This window comes from Ambystoma mexicanum, chromosome 7p (assembly GCF_040938575.1).
Source record: "Ambystoma mexicanum isolate Mex_15411 chromosome 7p, UKY_AmexF1_1, whole genome shotgun sequence".
Lineage (NCBI taxonomy): Eukaryota > Metazoa > Chordata > Amphibia > Caudata > Ambystomatidae > Ambystoma > Ambystoma mexicanum.
The window spans coordinates 609,441,910-609,458,806 of NC_090939.1; the positions used below are offsets into that span (position 1 = coordinate 609,441,910).

A 16,897-nucleotide genomic window follows, 5' to 3' on the forward strand; every position below is an offset into this window, starting at 1 on the left:
ACCAACTATCCAACACTCACATGATACACCCGCATACAGCCATACACAAAACATTGCACAATGCCATTCAACTAAAACCATACCAGCACACAGTGACCAGTGTTTCTGAACTAAAGATACAACCAGCGCATAAAAGCTCTCTTGCGCTTGGCCCGCTCAACCCTACTAACTACCACACCAGGCCTCCATTCCTTTACAGAGCCGCCCGAGCGCCTGGAGACCACGATAAATGGCAGTGGTGCGTTGTACCAGACACAATACCATAACATCTTGGAGGTTCACCAGTCCAAATTAGTTAAACAGAAAAAATTGGCCATATCGCTAATGGGGGAAGATTGCACTGGTAAAAAATGGTTCTGCTGCCGAAGCTGTTGTATTACTTCCTCGATTATATTACACAAGCATTTTCTCAGAACTGAATAGGCAAATCCTCAGATTCCTCTGGGATCCAGAGGGAGGAGGAGGCACAATTTGAAAATTGCAGAACTGTGTAGAGCATACGTAAAGGGGGGGACTAAAGGTCCAGAATTTTTAACTACATTACTTGACTTCACAGACTAGCTTTAATCTCTTATTGGCGCCTCCTATCTGCATGTGAAAATAGAAGAGCGCTCCACTAGACCTATGCAACTTGGGGTGGTCATGATTATCAGTGGATATACAGATGCATGTCCCTTTGACACCCTTGGGAGCGTGGCGTCCATATTAAAACATCAGGGCGTGGGACACCCGTACAGCTGGAAAGCACCAGTTTAGGGTGTGTTGGATGGGCACTGAGTATGGACAGGGGACTCGGGGAAGGCGTGGCCGCAGGTAGGGATTAAATGTTTGGATGATCTCTTCTCTGATAGATAGTTACACTCATTGCAGGATCTTCAGATAAAATGAGGGCCTGGTGCTGCCGTTGTATTCCAATACTTGCGTATTAGGGCAGCATTTGGAAACCAATGGCCAACCTTCCCCCCAGTGAGCCTTAGATAATGCATGCAATTTATGTATTCTGGTCTACCCTGTCGTCGTTTTAAATCCACATTTATTATCATGATAAAGCATGAATCCAGAGTACCTGACTCAGTCACGCATAAATGGAATCGAGCTGTTGGCATGGTTGCTGAGGATATGTGGCAAATACCATGCTCACTGACTAAGGAAGTATCATTCATTTCTAAATTATGTCTCGTACATTTCAAGATATTACATAACCTATGTTAAATGCCTAACGTCTTGCATTCATTTTATGGGAATAGTGGCTGCCCAAAATTTGGAACATTGGAAGCTTATTTACATGTTTTTTGGTCTTTTTCAAACCTTGTTCCTTACTGATTGTAAAGAAAAAAACGGATCAGCCTAAGAAACAGTGATGGCGCTCTAGGTGGATAATATTGAATTGATTGACAGTTGAAAAATGAATTCAAGATGCTGCGACTGAGGGATGCCACAGAGGCTGACCTGGGCTCGGAAGACTGAAAAGGGAAAAAGCCCTCCTGTCGCGCTTATCAAAATAGAATAATGACACTAATAATGAATTACAACAAAAGATTTTTTATTTGCAAGTCATTGAATTTAAGCATAGATGGAATGGGCAAATCTAGATGTAGAAACAAAATCAAAAAAGTAATTTTTTGTACTGGTGCTTGGGCAAAATCCAGTTAGTTTTCAAATTGTGATGTCCTTAGTTGAATGCACTAAGTATTAAATATTGAGGTTAAGATCCTGGTACCAAAAAGTTACTGGCGTAAAGACTTCGAAAAGAAATGTGCTTGTTGGCTGAAACTTGAAGTGTGCTCAGTTATCGTCACTGAGTTCACTGATGCGATGTTATGGTCCAATTAAATTTCAAATTGTAATATCCTTAGTTGTGTTCACTAGGTATTGAAATAAAAAGTTCTGGTTTCAGCAAGATGATTTGTAAGAGTGATTGAGGCTCGGAAGGTTGTGGTTTTGGCAGAACGAAGCTATATGGTTCCTCAATCCAATTAAATTTCCAAGTTTTAGTGTCCTTAGTTATATCCACTAAGTGATGTAGTATGAGTCCTGGTTGAAGCAGTGTAGTTCCACTTGAAAGGTTGTGGTTTAACAGAATGGAAGCAATATGGTACCTCTTGGAGGATGGTGGTTTGAAGAAGCGAAAACAATATGATTCCTCGACACGTGTTTACCCGTCGCTGATGTGCGGCGGTTCTTCAGGAGGATTGTGGTATAGAACAATTGTGTTCAAATCTGAGAGAGAGGAGGAAGAAAAGAGAGGAAAAAGAAAGGAAACAGATAAAGATCGGTGGGAAAGCAGTATGGTGTTTTGTTTAAAATATCACATTGTGTCTCAATACGATGTCACAAATAAGGCAGGATGAGTACTTACTTATGTATAAGATCACTGGTGTTGGTATAAAGGTTCTCACTCTGTGGTAGAATACGTTCTTTGGTCTGTAGCACAGGGTCTTATCTGTTGATAAATGGATATATAAGAATACTTATGTCACGAGATTAATGTAAAAATATGTGAGGTTATATGGTACAAGTACAGGTTAGACCCAAAAAGATACTAGGTTGAGAGAAGATTTAGGTGCACTTGTATAAAAAAAAATAGTGTGGGTGTGCATGAATCAAATGGAGAAGAGGGGAGGTAAGGAGAATTGTATGGAGAAAGTGAAATAGTGTGACAAGGGTGGAGGTAAATCCAGTCTAGCTTGATTCTTAGGAGAGGTGTGAGAATAGATAAGCTGCTTACCACTGAGTGAACAATGTCCTGCCCGTTCCGATTCTGCTGCCGTACTGACAGCATACAGTCTTGGCGAATATATGTGTATTCGCGGGCCGACGTCACGCGCACGCACGTTATTGCGTGATGACGTCATCGTGCCCGCGCGATACCGCGCTATTATGGTGTGATTGAGATAACGAAGTGGCTTGCTCTCCAGGCACCCGTGTATTTGTATAACATTGTGTTGACGAAAAGGTATGTTTCTCTTAAAAAAGTTTAATGTGTATAGAAATGCAAGAATAAAGATTAGAGGATATACTAGATAAAATAATGTCAATGGTATACATGGTGATTACTAAAACATATACGTGCCGTTAGGCAGACACATGTTCTGAGTGTCAACCATTAAACTAGCTATGTCGGGCCTGGTGTCGGCTGGACTGGCTACGTGGTATATGATGACTCTGATAGTATTCTATGTAATGTAAGGTCAAAGGTAGACAATAGTGGAAGTAAAGAAAAAAGTTTCAGTGGACAGGGTCATGATACAGTCACAATGATGGGAAAGATACACATGTAGGTAGGGCCTAATGGTGCCTGAGCTAGCTAATTGGTGATGTATGTGTTCACGGTAGATGGGTCAATCTAAGTGATAGAAGCATGGGAAGGCCATTAGTAAAAGAGTGTTGCATGTAGTTTGTAGTTATCCAAATGGTAAGAGAGAGGGTGATAAGCAAAACAATCTCTCCAAGGCCAGGTAATTGTAAGAAAGATTGTAAGAATATCAAAACATGGGAGAGGTGAGATAACATGCAGAGTATGCTGAACCTTAGATTTACAGAAAATGGCATAGTTCCTGGTCACTATTTAGACCTGTGTTGCAAGTGTCCATTAGGCAGATCCAGCGAGCTTCTTGTTGTCTAAGTTTCAGTTCCATATTGCCTCCACGGGGGGCAGGTTTTAGTTTGACAATTCCAAAAATTTTTAACTGATTGATCTGAGTCGGTAGATGCGTTTTTTGAAAATGGGTGGCTAGCGGAGATCTTGAGTCCTGGTTGACAATTGACCGAATATGTTCACTGACTCTGATTTTCAATTTTCTGATGGTGCTTCCAATGTAAAGCTTGTTGCATGGGCACTGGATGATGTATATTGTAAATTTGCTATTGCAATTGATGAATTGTTGAATGGTGTAGATGGTGCCATTTGGTTTGTTGACGGTGGTTCTAGCATTATCCGAGTACTTACACATTGTGCATTGTCCACATTTGTAGTTACCTTTGGTAGGTTTGTGTAGCCACATAGTTGGTGGATTTAGGTTGTTGGTGGCGACGTTGGCTTCAAAATGAGATGGACTTAGCTCATCCTTGAGAGTTTTCGCTTTCTTGAATGTGATTGTTGGTTTGGTATCCAAAAATGTCGTAAGATCAGGATCTGATCTGAGAATGTTCCAATATTTGGTAATTGCTTTTCGAATACAGATATTGTTGACACTGTAGTTTGTGATGAAGCTGATTTTCCTATCGATGTTGGTGATGGTTGTGTTAGTTTTGGTTTTGACTTGTAACAGTGATTGCCTGGTCCCTGGTCTTAGATAGAAATTTCTTATAGCTGTTCTTGACAAGTTTGGTAGGGTAGCCTCTCGTGATAAATTGTTCTACTGTGATTTTGGCCTTTTCAGTGAAATCGTCATCTTTTGTACAGTTCCTTTTTACCCTTAGGATTTCGCCAAAGGGAATTTTTCGAATGATGTGCTGAGGGTGGCTGCTGGTTGCGTGAAGGATGCTGTTCACGGCTGTTGGTTTGGTATAGAGCGTTGTACATATAGTATCATTTTCGATGTAGAAGGTGATGTCCAGAAAATTAATGGCTGTTTGACTGTATTCGGTGGTTAGTTTTAGGTTGTAGGTATTGTTATTAAGGTAGTTGAAATAGTCCTGAAAGGCTGGTATTGTTCCGTTCCAAATTATGAGGATATCGTCTATGTATCTGGCCCAAAAAATGATATTGTTGAGGTGAGTGAATGATGGATGTTGCCATGCGAATTCTAGTTCAAAGTGTCCCATGTACAGATTTGCGTATGAAGGGGCATATTTTGCACCCATGGCAGTTCCTTGTATCTGGCGGTAAAGGGTTTGATTAAAGATAAAAATGTTGTTTTGTAATGTGTATTGTAGCATTTCTAGAAGCATGTTGTTGTGATCATTGAAGGAAATGGAGCAGGTTTTCAGGAAGTATTTGGTGGTTGTGAGTCCTTTATCATGCAGAATACTGGTATAGAGTGATGTGACATCCATGGTTATAAGCCAATAGTCTTTGTTCCAGGGTATGTCTGTGAGTTGGATGATATGGGTTGTGTCTCTGATATAAGATGCCAGTGAGTTGGCCAATGGTTGGAGTTGGTGATCTATATACTCTGAGATATGTTCAGTGATGGATCCGATACCATTGATAATTGGCCTGCTGGAAGGTAGTCTTGAGAATTTTTTATGGATTTTAGGTAGAAAGTAGATTGTTGGTGTTATTGGATGTGTTGTCATCATATACTTATCTGTCAGAAGTTCAAGATCTTTCCAGTGGCTGCTCATCGTTTTCCAAGTTTCCCTCATTTTGGCGAACAGATTCTCTTGGATTATTTCATAACAGTTGCGGTCTTTGAGATGTGTGAGAGACATTTTTATGTAGTCATCTGTATTCAATAGCACTATATTTCCCCCTTTGTCTGATGATTTTACAGTAATGTCATGATTATTTTTGAGGTCTTTGAGTGCTTTGGTTTGTGAGGCTGAGAGATTGTTGCGTTGTGTTGGTTTTCAATGACGGTTGTCCTTGTTTTTTATATAGATAACTCTGAGCTCATTTTGGACTACTTTACAGAAGGTATCAATGACATTTTCCGAAGGTAAGATCGGTACAAATTTAGATTTTTCTTTGAGTTCTGTCTGTACTGCTAAACCTGGAGCAATGTTTTGTTCCTCTATGAATTTGCCTTACTGATTGGCATTGCGTGCTGAGAAGTCAGTGACGATGGGTATGATTGCACCCGTTGATCCCATTTGCAGCCTACTCGATCATTATGATCGGATTGAAAGGATAACCTGCACATTCTTAAATCTAGCCTTTCATTTCTCTAAAAGAGTAATTCTGCCTCAATGGAAGCGTGCTGAAACCCCGAATTTACAACATTTGGCTGCGGGATCTTAAGTGGGCAAATAACGAGGATGTCTACGTATCACTCCAATCTATAGTCCATCACCCTAAGGACCTATGGCTTTTCTACCCTGCCTACTGTTCACGCAAAGTAACAAACGGGCTGAGAGTTTGGCGGTGTACTAGATATGCCTAACTGCTATGGAGTTGATCTGTTGTACCGCTATCGCCCATTTATGTAATATTTTTATTGTGAATGCACTGTAATGTCCTAATCGTGTAATGCTGTGTTGAGGTCATGTATTCTGACAATCTCTGAGAGTTCAAATAAAATACATTTAAAAAAGACACACGAAGGTGGGAGGAGGGGGGATTCTGGGGCTTCGTTGATGTGGGTGTGAGAGGCTGGAACTGATCTACATATATGGTGGAGAAGTCCCAAACTTGGAAAGTATTGGATGAAGCTAGCAGAGAAATTCACATGTAATTTGGAATTATGGTTGTTTGGTGTAATGGATGATCAAATGGCGCATTTCGAGGAAACTAGCTATTCAAAAAATGCTATTTATTTGTAAAAATGGTACCCAGTGATTTGATCACTGTTTGTTTATATAATTGCACTAGTGCTAAAATATGTTGGGGCGGGTGTTTAGTGGGCTAAAGAAAATATTGTTTTGCGCTCTGTTTATAGCGATAAAATCACATCTAGCTGTAATAATACTTGAACATCGTGTTGGGAGACACTGCATATACCATCTATAGAGGATTGTATGCTGAAAATGTGGAACTTAATGTACACTTTATTTTTAATAAGATGGGATTGTTTTCTAGCATATGTAAAATGATCCAATCTATATCATACAGGTTACAAGATCCCATTAATCTGGTAGGGGATCAATTCCCGCCAAGTGCCGGATGTTGATGCAACCATCATGCCTAGAATCCTCTCGCACATGGAATGCACTGAAAAGAGGGAGGGACATTCGTGGTCCGTGGAAGGGAGGGGGGGGGTATTGGGAGGTTGTTTTTTTCCCCAACAATGCTGTGTATTTTGTAACAGTGGTCAGTTAAAGATAGTTGACTTGAGGGTATTGTTGGTGCTTGACAAAATGCCAATAAAAACATATGAATACTTAATCGTTGACAAATGCAACTCAACCATAAATATGAATTGGATTTCTCTGACTGTACTATTGTCTTTTTTTTCCTCTCTGCGTGTCAGTCTGCATCTTGGTTTATTTTTTTATTTTTTTGGGGGGGTGGAGGGAATAGCAAAAAATGTCACCCACAATGACACATTTTTTTTCCTTCTAGTTCCCACATGTTTGTACCACAACATGAACCGTTACATGCTAAAATCTTTTACTTCCGAATACCCCCCCTCACCCCCAACCTAGCCTGAGCTGGAGTTACAATGGCAAATTGGTCTCGGCAAGCACATGTGTTGCTGCAATAGGGTGGAGATTGTTTTGTTATTGGTCTTAGAGATCTGACCGTCCATTTCTATCCTTTTCTTCACACTCTCAAATGAGGCAGTTGGGGGGGGGGGGGGTGGGGGTGGGGGGGGGTTTTAGAAACTCTATAGAAAAAAAATAATGGTTTGAGGAAAGCAAGTGAACTCTACCTAAATTCCCAGGTGTCTAGGCTTCATAATTATGCAGCACTTCAGGATCCCTACATTTTTCCTGATTTGCAGTGGGGTATCCACTCCAATAACTATCTAATTCTTTGTTTTGCGATTGTGGGGTATGAGAAAACAGGCGCTGGCATTCCCTGTAGACTATTTTGTAAGATTCTTGCAGTCAATTCAGCTTTATTTTGAGACTACTGCTTGGTATGGATAACTACACTGGGAGTCAATAAGTCAATAGATTTGTATGTTATCTACTCTTCAGAACATTGTTTATTAATTTCCATGCATTGAAGATGCCCCAAAGAGAGAAACAGTTTGTACATCCTGCCTGTGTTTTTCCAAGGAGAGAAACAATTGGTACATCCAGCCTGTGTTTTTCCACAATTTATTTTAAGTTGTATCTGGTGGGGATCGGTGGGGACAACAAAATCGTAGTGCCCTATGTTAATAGGGACACAAGTTTTCATCAAAGCTTTTGTCATGAGCTCTTACTGGGAACTCATGTTCCCCTTCCATATTTAATACTAATCAGCATTGTAATGCAGGTATATCCCCTTCACTTATTAAGTATTGCTAACACTCACATTTCCATTTTTGTTTTACTTTATTAAACTGCCTACAAGGACAACCCCAAACTTTTCTGCTTCTGAAGACCTCACAAACCATTCCAGGTTTACATCCATTGTCTCACCGTTGGTCTCCTGTTGGAGAACATCTCCCAATTCCTCCAAACTCGCATCCACACGCAGCATGTAAGTTGATGCAGATCCGTGTTGGCCAGGACTGGTGCTGTGGTGAGGGTCTGCTTGTGCTCCTCGAAGGCCTGCTGGCATCGATCAGTCCAACGCTCACCAAAGGGCTCCTGTGGATGATCTAGATGGTCCGCAGAGTTGGCAGTGTGCTTCAGACTTCTCTGGGTAGGTGGGTACCCTTTTGTGAGGTCCCCAAGTGATTGGGCAAGGTTGGTGTATCCCGCAACAAACCTCCTGTAGAAATGGCAGAATCCCAGGAAACTCTGTAAATCCTTGAAGGTTTTAGGTCTTCGCCAGGTGAGGAGGGTATCCATCTTTACCAGATCCATGGCTGTGCCATCCGTGGAGACGATGTGGCCGATGTACTTGACACTTGTCCGGCAAAACTGGCACTTGTCCACAATGACCTTTTAGCCCTTGCTCCTCCAGGTGATCCAGCACCTTAATGAGCCTCCTGTTGTGTTCTTCACGGGTCCTCCCGAATACAATGATGCCATCCAGGTACACCAGTACCTCCCAGGAGGTTCATGTCACTGATATTTGTTTCCACAAGGTGCTGGAAAGTAGCTGGCGCACTGGAGATCCCCCAAGGCATCCTGACAAACTCCTAAAATCCAAATGGACAGATGAAAGTTGTATTCTTGTGATCCGCTGGATGCATCGGGATCTGGTAGTAGTCACTACGCAAGTCGGGACCAAAAAAATACTTGCTTCCAGTCAGGCAGTCCAGTGCCTCACCCACCAGGGGTGTGGTGTACTTGTGCGGAATAGTGCAGGTGTTTAGTCGATGCACATCCCCAATTTTCTTCTGGCTAATGACAATGGCAGAAGAGTAGGGACTCCTGGATAATCCCTGCCTGCAGAAGACCATCCAGATGGTGGCGTATGTTCTCCAACTCTGCGGGGACCAGGCATTCCGACTGCTCCCTGAAGGGTGTCATCAGACACCCAGATCCAATGTTCAACTCCATGGGTCTTGCCAATGTCTGAGGGGCTTGTGGAGAATGCCTCGGTACGCAGGGTGAGATGATCCCTCAGGTGATCCTTGTCCCTCTCCGACATCAGGAGTCTCAATTCCAAGGTCTTCAGTTCCAACACTGTCTTGGATGAGCTGGTGGCGACGCTCGTTGAAGTTTACAGATGCAGTCAGGTTGAACTGTGCGATGATGGTGCATCCTGGTACACAGATGGTCCTATTGGTCACATTAGAGACCGGTACCTTGAAGTTCTTCAGGTCCATTCCATCCATTGTCACCAGGGTCTCTGTACTGGTAAACCCCCTGGGAGGTCTCCGTTCTGGTGCCGCCATCACCAGACGTGTTGGTTGTTGCTCGCCTCTAAATCGCCACTGCCAGGAACCATCACAGTGGCATGTCCTGGCACTGTGATCTGCCCGAACTGGGTGGTGCAAACATCTCCAATAAGTCAATCAGGTGGAACTCTGGACCAGATTTCACTCTGCAAGTACACCTGTTGGCACATGGGGTGCATGGACAATGTGCTGGCCTATCATGGTCCAGCCATCTCCTGACATAATGCTGCCAGTGCGTCGAACATCAAAATCGCCACCTGTGTTGCAGGATCTTGCACTCCGACTGCTGCAGACCAGAGCCAGGGTATCGATAGGAGCACTGACTCCAGCTACATCATGTGGAAATTGCAGTCTGACCCGGATGTACTCCAGATATTTGAAAAGGTTGTCTTCCACGCCAAGAAAGTTCAGTCCAGCCAAAGGCGCCAATGGGATTTGCACCAGGTGTTTTCTGGAGCACTCATAAATGATGGTCACCTGTGAGCTGCTTTCCAGTAGCACTTCTGTCTGTCAACCAGCAATGGATATTGTCATGGTGGCTGGTGTTCACACAAGCCCATCAGGTATTGCCCATGATGTTCGGGTGCTGCGCTTGCTGGTAGTTTGACTACAGGTGATCTTCCTCTCAGTCGGACTAGCCTGTCTACCTAACAGGCTAGTCTGGTAGATGCTGGTTCCCTGATGACTTGTCCACTGGTTCTGTCACTGCAGCCTTGGGCCTGTCTGGTTGTAGCCTCTACTCAGAGTTTAGTAGTATTGAAGATTTGTGTGCTCCGCTTCCTGGTCCTCGCTGGTGTTTCCCACCATCACATGTGTGTTCAAGGCCTGGAAACTTGCTGCAATTGTAATCTGGTGGGTTTGTGCACAGATGGAAGGTGTGGCCCTCATTTCAACATATATGGCAAAACTGCCTAGGGTGGAGTGGTGCGGTACGCCGTTAGTTCACTTGGGGCTGCCGTGGCTCTTGAGTACACCGGAAGAGCTGATGTTCTCTCTCGGGATGGTCGTGTAGAGCCTCTTCTGTGGCCTGGATGTCATTACAGGCGGTGGCTTGGCCTGCACCCTCTGCAGCTGCATCACCTGGATGGTTTCGTACAGCTCATCCACTTGATGTCTCGGATCATACTCCGGGGCAGTGTATGGAGACACCAGTTGACTTGGTAAACTGTACACTGCATTCTCCATCTCACCATCCAGAGTACGCACCTCTCGGACCAGTTCATCAGTGTGGTGGTTTCTGGGTCCGTTCTCGGAGTCATAGCTGCATAAGTAGCAGCGGCAGCAATTTTTGGCTCTGCGCATGACCTGCTGCAGCCTGACCAGGTTCAGGCTGTTCGACTCAATCCCCTTCTGTTACAAAGCCGACTGAAAAATTGGCTAAGTCCTTGACAGATTTCGGAGCAACCCCCACCCTTTTGGAGGTGGGTGGTGTAGTACTTCACCATCAGCTCTGCACCAGACTCGGTGGCTTCAAACATTCCATCCAGTTTGTACATGATGTCCTTCGCTGTAAGGTGTGTGGCACAGAGCAGCTAAATGACTCTCAATGCAGGACCGAGCAGACTCTCAATGATGCAATGTTTCTGCTCCCTGTCTGTAGCTCTCCATTCGTGTAACATCTGGTTGGTCTGGTCCACCCAAAGTTGGTATTCCTCTTCACCCCTTGGGGTTGATTTCTCCCCTGAGAAGGGCCTCAGGTGAACATGGGGGGCCATGCACAGATGGTGTTGGAATGGCCTTGTGTAACATGTTCTTGAAAGCATCTGCCACGGAGGAAGTGATCAGTTTGGTGCCTCTATCCTCTGGTGTAGCACTGGCATGCGCTCTAGGCCCTGGTAAGATAGGGGTGCTTACGGGCACAGCCATGATGGCATCTACACTGGGTGCTGCAGATTGACTAGGCACAATGCTGTGCAAGGCAGGATTTTGGGCTATGCATCAGTGGTGTGACTGGTGCACTAGCCTGCAGGCCTGATCCTGTGTTCAATGCCCAGCGAGGATAGACTTTCCCCCATGGATGCCGAGGGGCAGTGTCTCGGGATTGACTTCTTAGGCCCATAGCAAACGAGGATACTGGTTCATGCTAGGCCTTACCCAGGCATTTAACCTGGCCAGTGAGGAACTCTAGGGACTCTGCTAACCCGAGCACCTGGTGTAGAGATGATTGTGATATGATATATGATAGGTTATTTATAATGTGCTTAATACCCAGTGGTTTCTAAGCGCGGACCTGGGGATCGAACCTGTAGTGCTCTGTCGTTTTGCTTCCTAGGTGAGCACACTGCCCCTGAGCTATCCTACCGAGTGGTGTTCTCCAAAGGACGTTGCCTATGAAAACCCAATGTTTCGGCTTAATCCCCTCACCCCCAGCCCAGCTGGCTACTTTAAGCCGATCCATGAGGATGGTACTGGTCTGTCAGATAAGGTGTCAAATCCTGTAAAATCAAAAGTGATTATAATACTATATACAAATCCCTATCCAAAACGTGCGCAAATAAACTGATTGCATAAAACTGAAACTTACGCTAGCAAACTATACACTACCCCGGGAAGAAAAAAAGGTAGGTATAAAGTAAGTAAGTAGGTAGGATAGGGAGGGTATACAAAAAGTGATATCAACAGTGCCTTCAAAAAATGTAGTGGGGTGATCATCTATCTCACCTTATTGTGAGACTGGTGTTGGCGGGCATACAATTGACGGCTTAACCCTTCACTTACAACTTGACCCACCTCTTACCATTCTCCGAACCCACTCTTGGGTTCAAGATCTCCCTGGTGTACCTCGCTATGAAGTTGGTGAGGGTAGGGAGTGGTAGAAAGTTGGGGCAGAATTCCCAAATATCGCTATAGAGAAAACGCAAGGTTGGAATAACTGGAGCACAAAAGGAAAGGCGAACAAAATGAATTCTGGCGTACAGTTCTTTTTAGTTAGTAATGGTTTACTTATATACTTTTCCGGTAAACCAGCAGGATATTGTATGTTTTCGTATAAAAGGGTCAGACACAAGAGACTATATACAACAAAGTTACTACTAAGCAGCTGCAGTAATAAGTAAAATAAATATAAGATTCCTTCAAATATTACAAATATAGTCTTAAAAAATATATATCAAAGTCCATACAGTGCACTGTATTAAACTATTTATGAAGGCCTGGCCAGGGTTGCCTCAAGGTCTTTGCTGCTGCTCCCTTGATCTTCTCTTTGCGCGCCCCGATGATGGTTCAGGGTGGTGGTGGTGGTGGTGGTGGTAGTGGTAGTAGTAGTAGTATCATTATCAAGGAATCGGATAAAACCGCATTTAAAATGCAGGGTTTAGACCATGAGACCTAAAACAGGCACTTGCCAATACCAAATGCATTTCATTCTCGAGCACTATACGTTTGTCAAAAAGGCCAAATGGGTTCATAGGTCAGCATGATTTTGACTACACAAGAAAAATTCCATTGATTCGTTCTCCTTAGGTTGTGTTTTTTATAAGTAATGTTCCTGTGTCGGGGGCACGTAAACAAAAGTGCTTAAGGTCTTCATCTCCCTCCCAACAGATTTTACACAGGGGTATATCACCTTTACCCCAGCTGCTTACGACCGCTGCCAATGGAAGTATCTAGAACAAGGTACGTGCTTCCTTGTCATCAGTACAAGATAAATATTTTTCTCGGCCGAACGAGTGCTTCTGCTTGATTCAATCCGCTTTTGCACCAGCCATGCTGATCTGAGAATTTAGCTTGTAGTACCAGTCCCTATATCTCTGCTTGATGCACTCTTTTGCTACCATTTGGTCCTGGGGGTCAAGTGTAATCATAGGGGGAGGCTGAGTAGTCTAGTAAGGTCTGAGACATAACTAACCCATGCGAGGGCTCTAGCACCTTCTTGCGCAAGTACATAAAAGAGGGCTTCCTTGGAGGCATGAAGGGCGGGTGAGGTGCACATTTTGTGGCAACACATTCAGGGTCAGAGTTTAGCATCAAAGTCGAGACCATCCACCCCCAGTTCTAATCTTAAGGGAGTAGATGGGGTACTCCTTGGAGAGCAAGGAGATTTTCAACATTGCCATTTGCCTCTGCTCCATCCTACCGAGGTCAGAGTGGTCCCAAATGTTCGCGGCATACATAGCGGATGGGTTTGCACAGGTCCTTAGAACTTCCAGGCCCTGGAACATTGCATTACCGCCATAATAGTTCATGAAACCTCGGACTGCGGTCCTTTTGAATAATTAAGGATTTTTCTAGTTTTCCCCAAGTTTCTTTCATAAAGACAGACTCCCAGATAGTCATAGAATACAACCGTCTCCAAATGGATTGGGACAAGGGCTTTCCCACGTCTTTTGGGCCAAAGGTTATCCTTGGTTTTGTTCAGATTAATTACAAGGCCCAACCTTGCTGAGTTCAAAGCGAACAAATGTAATTCCTTCTGAATACCTCCCCTGGTCTTGCTAATCAGGACTGTATCGTCGGCATCTAGCAGGATGCCAGTTCTCCTCCCTTCTAGCATAGGGGCCTCCATGTCACATTGGGTCATCTCTTCAGCAATTTGGTTTATGTATAAGATGAAGAGCGTTGAGGCGACAAGGCATCCCAGCTTGATGCCCCTAGAGACCAGGAAGGGCTTGGATAGGCCTTTGCACGCTGGAATCCGTACATGGGCGTATGTCCCTACATGCAGGCTGTGTATGGTTGCCAGCAGATTGACGGGGACCCCCATTTGAAATATATGCAGCTGTAACTTAGATCTAGGGATTGAGTTGAAGGCTGCACGTAAATCAATGACCACCAGATAGAGATGGTGGTTCCTAAGTCTCGCGTATTTATCCCTGAGTAGTGATAGCCTAAATAATTGGTCCACCGGGCCAATGCCTGGTCTAAAACCTGCCTTCATATCTGACAAAGCGTTACATTCAAGGATCCAAGCCAACAGTTTTCTTAATAAAATGTACATTTTAGAGGCTACGTCAATTAAAGATGTAAGCCTATAGTTTTGGGGGACACACTTGTCGCCTTTTTTTTAAAACGGGGGGGGCTATATTTGCACCTTACCAAGGCTATGATATGAGATGGGGACTTGTAGTTTTTGAGAACAGATGTTTTAGAATAGGACCCCATACTCTTACTTCGGTACTAAAGAGAACCCCCTCTTCCCCCCCCAATTGTGTCTGGTACAGGCGCTTCCCTCTCTTCTGTGTGCCAATTGCTTCGTCCACTTCCTCTAAGGAGATATCCAAAACATAATGTGACAACAAAGCCTCCCATCCCATTTGTTCGGAGTTGGCCAGTAATTTTGGTTAGGTGTCCTGATAAAGGGAGTTGAAGTTGGTGCCCCAGCTATCACTGAGGAAAGCTGGTTCTCTGACACAGGACGGATGCTTGCTATGCGCGGACACCATCAGATGCGTTTTTCGACCTAGTCGCTAGCTGGAGTTCTCATTTTTTTTCTTACGGAACATTTCCCTCCCATGTTTTAAATTCTCACCTAATCAGACTTTTTAGGAGGCATTCCTACTCTGTTTCACAGTTGGCAGCAGGATCGGATTTCTTTTGGCGACCGGTCAAACCACCTGTTTATGATCTAGGTGCTTGTCATAAACTGGTTTAACACGCATACCAGCTGCAGAAGACACAAAGGGATAATTTGGTCCTAGCTAGCAGACACTCCAGAAGCGGAACTAACAGTGTATATACCTTGCTGATGCAATTGCTTTCAACCAAGACCTGCCACAGGATCCTTCACCTACCTTCACCCTTCAGGGTAGGCGGCGGATTCCCAGGTAGATTGAATGATAAAACAAGGGGATATTGATCATTTTCAATATGCGGGATAACTTGGAAATCAGCTACCAACCCCCAGCTTATGTCATGCACCCATAAACTGTCTCGGTGGCACAGTTAGACAAACCACCAGGACAAATACTTGTTACTTTATTGATTTTACTGTTCGATTCCGTCTTGGTTAAATCCAAAATCGAAGGGGGTTGAATTGTGTATATATTTTGTCCCTCCTTGGCTCTGTTTATGCCAACTTCCTAAAATAAGTGTCTGGTGCCAACTTTCATGTATGTGACAAACCGAATGCTTCAGATCTTGGTACACTTCAATGCCTCTGTGGGAAAGGGCTGAAATACAATTTAACACACAGGTGCGAAATATAAATTGGATACTAAAATGTACATAGCACCCCTTTGCAAAACATGCAATCAGAGAAAATATTTGTTACTGTAAAAACCTTGAGAGATCAGTCGCGCCCAAAATGTCACTCTGTCTTGATTAAAGTTCTCGTATGAGTTCTTGTTGGCTTGAAATAGGCCTTTGAAGCAGCAAATGATATTGTGATTTCTCCATGGGGCTAAAATGTGTGTCGGGCCTTGTTTCGCACTATCGACCATCTCTGCTTTTTTAGCCTGCAATGGCTCACCAGGGGTGGGGCAGAGAGGCAGCGTTTGTTCCTCTAGAGTCTTCCTGGTCCTGCCTAAACTAGACATCGTATCCCTGCCTATCAGAATTTCGCAGACCAGATTTGTTCAGAGTAGGTCTCATTCTGGAGTGGGGGCAGGCACTTCCTCGATCGTCGCGGGTGCTTTCTCTGAAGCAGGGATCGAAATTGAGCCAGAGGCATCATTTGAAGCAGTTCTTGCCGCACCTGGTTGGAAGTTCGGCTCGGGGGGAATGATCTGATTTGCCCCACAGGTAGTCCTCTGGCAGCTACTAATTTGGCAGTCGACATCCACTTTTTCCTTTGCATTTAGAGCGGTCATGTCGATTGACAAAAAAGAAATGTCCCGGCAGTAGGCAGTGGCAGGCAGCAGCAGTGCGTGGGGGCCCCAAAATTTTTACATGGGCTGGACTGTGTATGTCAGATGCATGCAGCCCAGCACTCGGGGGCAGCGTGGGACCCCTCACACCTCTTCTCTGCCTGGGAAACGTCTGCCAGGTGTGGCCCAGGGAGTCCAGATGGGCCACCTGGCTTAAACTTAGCCCAAGAGGGCTGCAAATGTTGCGTGCTCCCTGCTGTGGGAGCACTGTTATTTCAGTGAGCCCTGAGCCAGCGGCGGTGAAGTGAGCCACTTGGAGGAATGGCAATGGTATCAGAACCCCCTGCAGGGGAAGTGCCCGACTTGAGGCCCGGGCAACAAGGCACGCAGCGACTGTAACCCTCGAAGGGTTTCTTTCCAACCAGCGCTCGGCTCGCGACTTTAAAAATCTCAGTAAATGGCCGTGTGAGGGTCCCTTACTCTAGCCCCTGTAGAAATTTCCAATTCCTCCCAGGTGCGGCTCTCGCACTGGGCACTCGTATTTCTCTTTTTTCAGGATCCTCAGTGCGGCTTAATGCGCCGGGGACTCCTTTCATTAATCCCCCC

At 44.5% G+C, this 16,897-nt stretch overlaps 1 protein-coding gene across 2 annotated transcripts in view; it reads left to right on the forward strand.

The window, feature by feature from the left end:
* The window catches only part of PLCXD1 (phosphatidylinositol specific phospholipase C X domain containing 1), a 332,120-nt gene that overhangs the window by 57,279 nt on the left and 257,944 nt on the right, over positions 1 to 16,897 (forward strand). The window contains exon 2 of one of the 2 annotated variants that reach the window (XM_069636624.1): positions 5,546 to 5,603. The exons of the other annotated variant lie outside the window; for it this stretch is intronic. The gene's annotated coding sequence lies outside the window, so the exon portion shown is untranslated. The remainder of the gene's footprint in view (positions 1 to 5,545; positions 5,604 to 16,897) is intronic. 2 annotated transcript variants of the gene reach the window in all.